We start from the raw sequence: 4,961 nt of genomic DNA, 5'->3' as shown, positions 1-4,961 counted from the left end.
CAGCGAAGAGCCTAGCTAAAAGCAGCGAAGAGCCTAGCTAAAAGCAGGGAAGGGCCACTTTCCTTTCAGCAAAACAGCAAAGGACCCAGCTGTCATCTACTGTGCAAGTAACTTGTCTAGCTAACATTTGAAAGCTGCACAATGCTAGCACCAAACTAAAAGTAGCAGAACGATAGCTAAAATAATGTAGTATTAGAGGAAACAATATATGAAAAGAAAAACATTTTTGAATGACATGAAACATAAAAAAAGATGTAAAATAATAAAGTTAAAAGGAAGTGGCATTTGTTGTTGTTTGAGGATGCACGTAAAGTCCCATTCGATGACTTTAGCGCATTAACCTTCACGCATTATGTAAGGAGATGATCTAACTCGTTCGTTGAACCTTTAACGGGTATAAACTGCTCATTTCCACAAAGATGTGGAGGATGGACTGAATGTAAACACACACTTCCCTCCTGTGATCAGACTGTCAAAGAGAATAAACACGGATGGCGATTATTCTGTTCCCAGCCGCTGTTTAACCAAGCAGCCATGTGCTCCTGCTGCAGCTCTGCTCTGTGTATTCAGCAGACAAACTCAATAACTTGAAAGGGCAGCGCGAGGGACAGGGTTCCCTCCCCCTTTTTTTTTTTTTCTTCCTCCTCGCACTCCCTCTCTGGGAGATTATTACCGAGTTCAGACTTCCCAACCGAACCGGCAAACAAAAAGACAAAAACAGACGTGACTATAAAGTATCACCCTGAGTCCAATTGGCCGATGGAATCGAACAAGATTGAAAACCTAATATGTGTTTGAATGAGATTGAATCGAGCAGAAAAACAAAGTGTTGTGAACATTTTCCATTAGGACGGAGCAGCAGCATCTTCACAGCTGCATTTGTAGCCGGAGCTGCAGCCATCCATCAGAGCTGCGAATCTTGATTTTCAGCAGCACATTAACCAAAGGTATCTGTGGGTTTGACAGCCATCTGTTGAAGGGATGACAAATTCAGCTCATGTGAACCATGACACATGACACTGTGTTATTTTACCAGTTTTAGACCACATCAAGGCTCCAAAAACCCAAGTAGGAAGGAAACGATAATGTGAAAAGATGAAACGTAATTAAACTCGGGATAAATGTTTCGTTATTGGTATACTTTAATTAAAAGTTTAGACTTTGTTTTCCTAACTTGAAGCGCCCTTTATGTGCTTAAAGGCATTCTGCAACATGCATTCAAATGTTACAAATGAAACAATGGTTTAATTTCTTCTCTGCTAATTTTGGGACCTGTGTTTAATCAATTTTTAACCATGTACACAGAATCCCATCTGTTTCTTTACTTTTATAGTGCATGTATTAGTATAAAGGTGGAAAACAGCCTAAAAACATTGAAATGTAAATAAACGGAGCGAAAGGAAAGCAGAAATGCATTAACTCTCTGAGCCGGAGGCTGGTTTTTACACCTTTATAAAGACTCGCAAAGTAATCATGAAAGACCCACAACAATGAAGTCAAACTAAACAACTCCAAGACCTTAAAGGTAGAACTGCTTGGAAAAATGTGAGTTTCACGAATATTCAAGAGTTAAAAGTAACAAAAATGTTGTTTAACTCTTCTAGCTGAAAATCAGTGATATAAATAGGTTTGTTTTGTATGGAACTGGTTTTTTAAAAGATGAAAATAGTATATTGTATTTTTCGGGCTAAAAAGCGCACTTAAAATCCTTTTAACTTTCTCAAAAATCGACAGCGAGCTTATAATCCGGTGCGCCTTATGTATTAATTCTGGTTGTGCTTACTGACCTCGAACTGATTGTATGTGGTACAACTGAACAATGTTGAGAGTTACTGTGAATGAGTTGAATAAAGTTTGACTTATTTGACTGTTTTGTTTCTAATCCGGTGTGCCTTATGTATGAAAATAGACCCGTTTCTTGATGTTGCACCTTATAATCCGGTGCACCTTATAGTCCGAAAAATACGGTAGTTTAAAGCAAAGGTCCCCAACACTGACCCTTGGGGCCCACTGTCCTGCACATTCTGGATGTCCTTCTCCTCCAACGCACCATTGGCAGAATTTGCAAAACTTGAGTGTTGAAGGAGGAAAACAAGTAAAACAAAACAGGACGTTGGACCCCAAGGATCAGTGTTCGGTACCTCTAGTTTAAGGCATAGTAAAACGTTTTACTTTGTTTATTTCATAAATATGATGGACAACAAAAGCAAAAAGCAGCATATAATCCATAAAATTTAGAAAACTCCTTCAACGTGAAAGTTTTGGTAGAAAATTCTCTAAAATCATTACTCAGGAGTCCAGGTCTTGCAAGGAGAGAGTAAACTGACCTCACATCCAAATGAACGCCGCCCTCCAAAATCCAGTACAGAATGTCGTCCTTACAATAACGCGCAAAACCTCTCTGACATCAACACAACAAAACAAATATTTATTCATTCCAAGCTCAAAAGGGAAAATTTCCTCCCCCCCTGCAGCTGGAAAAATTTCACATAGTAGAAACACTTTCTGACTAAAAGAAAAAGAAAACACATAATACATATTTTTTCCATCAGTTTTCATGATGTTGCTACATCTTTAGAACTCGTCAAATAGACTTTCCTCTAGTTTCCGTGTTGTTGAGATGGGCTACTGCTGTGTCACAACCCACAGCTTTTAGAAACCAATGCATTATGAACATTTTTACAGTTCTTTCTTTTTTTGTTTGTTATTGCATCACTATTTGTTGTAACGTTCTTTATTTTAAACTCCAAGTCACATGGAAAGTTTCCAAATTTGAAAAATCCCCAGAATTTTGCAATGCTACCAACTGCGCTCTTACTACTCCTTTATACATCAGCTGTATTTTCCCACGATGATACAACCACATCATGGCACAACTCTCAGACTGTGTTGGGATTTGGCTAGAAGAGTACGCCATGTTAGCACAATGCTAAACCCACAGGTACCCTGTCTTTGCTAGACTGGTTCAGTCAACGTGGTCATAGCCTAGCCAACATAGCCATTGCTGTTTAAAATTCCCAACAAACAAGCTATGCCAGGACCCCACATCATGGATACACTGCCATCATGATAATATACCACCACACCTGCACTCAAAACCCTCCATTACCAATCATTACCTATAACACTCGTATTAGAGCCCATTGTGGTTTCAATACATACCTTGAATGGGATTAACCTGTGTAAATAAAGGTTGAATGAACAAACCTTAAAACCACGTCATACCCTGTTAACATCACCCACAATCGGCCTGTTGTTTTTGACATTGTAATAGGATCATCATCCAGAGTAAAGCAAATCTAAAAGGAGTTGAGAAAAAAGTTATCATAGGGCAATCTTTGAAGTATCTAGATGAATATGGGGGTCCTGAAACAGTTTGGAAATTTGTCATATTTTCAAACGTTCATCCCTGTTGAAAATTATATTTTACAACCACACTGACCGACACTAGCTAGAGGTTTTGTGTTAATTTCCTATATACACTAATAGATTAAAAAAAAAACTCCTTATCCATAGTGAGACATGGTTCATGTCAGTTTTCAGACAGAGTTTTCTAACTTGGTTTCCTTTGACCAGCAATCAATTCGTAAGTCAAAATCAAAAGTACAATTTCCCAATCTTAGTCTTTTATCATGTGCCATAGATTTTTTGCTTGTGCTTTAAAGAAAAGTATTTAGAGAAGAAATTCTTTGCAACACATGTCCGATAAAGTTAGTTTCAAGCACCGTCCATAAGATTTAAAAGTAGTATTTCAAATGGCTGCAGCTGCTGGACATTAGTCAGAGACCCCAAACTGCAAGAAAATAGGCCAAGAAGCCGGCAGCAGTCGAAGCCTAGTGGGATACTGTCTTGAAGGGACATAATATATTGGATCATAAGGTGGTCAATGGTGACATCGTCAAATTATTGTGTGAATGTTTATAAAGCACTCACACTATTGTGATCCATTTTTCTTCTGTACATTTTTCAGAAGCTTTCTCGTTCCACAGTTTTTGTGCTATTGCAACAAATCATATATCAAAATGTTCAGCTTGTTCAAGAAAAGGGTGCTATTACTTTTGGTATTGGTGCAACTTTAGCTTTTTGAAATATTTAGCATTTTCTGCCACTTTTTTTCTCAAAGAAAATGAACTGAGCTCATTTTACATCCTTCAAATCTTTAGACCTGTTTACAACCTTTTACTGCTCCTTTCACAATTTGTTCTGGTTCAGCTTCTTTCAGCTTCCTTGTGCAAATGTAAGCTCATTTTCAGCTATTTTCATTTGTTTTTCAGCTTTTTTGTGATCCTTAAAACTTTTTTTCTGCTAACTACATTTTTGTGCTTCTTTTAATTTATTTCTGTTAATTTCAGCTTGTTATGCTCCTTTCAGCTTATTTTTTGTAAGTTTAAGCTATTTTGCCTACTATTCCATTTTTTGCTCATTTTAGCTTTTTTGGCTATTCCACATTTTTTGCACTCATTGAAACTTTTTCAGCCTAATTCAGCAACAATATGCTCTCTCAACTCCCTTCTGGTAATTTAAGCTTCTTTCTGCCTTTTAAGCTATTTTTTGCTCATTTCAGCTTATTTATCAAATATCCAAATTTGTATGCTAATTTTTGCTTATTTCAACCTAATTCAGCAAATATGTGTTCTTTCTGCTTTTTTCTGCTAACTTAGACTTGTTCTTCCATTCCAGCTACATTTCAGCATGCTTTTAGCTCATTTCAGCTGTTTTTTTTTATAAATTCCAGTTTTTCGTGGTAATTTCTGCTACGTTCAGCCAAATTAACTTTTCTCTACTGATTTAAGCTTGTTATGCTCCCTTCAAGTTATTTCAGCTACTTTCAACTTTTTCTGCTACTGTATTTAAGCTACTATTTAGCTATTTTGTACAAATTTATTATTTTTCAGCTGTTTTATAATTTTTGGACTCATTTCAGCTCTTTTTGCTTCCTTCTGGTAGTTTAAGCTTGTTTA

The 4,961-nt window shown here is 36.9% G+C and overlaps 1 protein-coding gene across 1 annotated transcript in view; it reads left to right on the top strand.

The window, feature by feature from the left end:
* The window catches only part of LOC119429098 (nck-associated protein 5), a 90,036-nt gene that overhangs the window by 31,700 nt on the left and 53,375 nt on the right, over window positions 1-4,961 (top strand). The gene's annotated exons all lie outside the window — the stretch shown is intronic.

This window comes from Nematolebias whitei, chromosome 23, assembly GCF_014905685.2.
Source record: "Nematolebias whitei isolate Nwh7 chromosome 23, NemWhi1, whole genome shotgun sequence".
In the NCBI taxonomy this organism is placed as follows: Eukaryota; Metazoa; Chordata; class Actinopteri; order Cyprinodontiformes; family Rivulidae; genus Nematolebias; species Nematolebias whitei.
The sequence above is the reverse complement of the archived record's forward strand: the minus strand, read 5'-3'. Positions and strand labels throughout refer to the sequence as shown.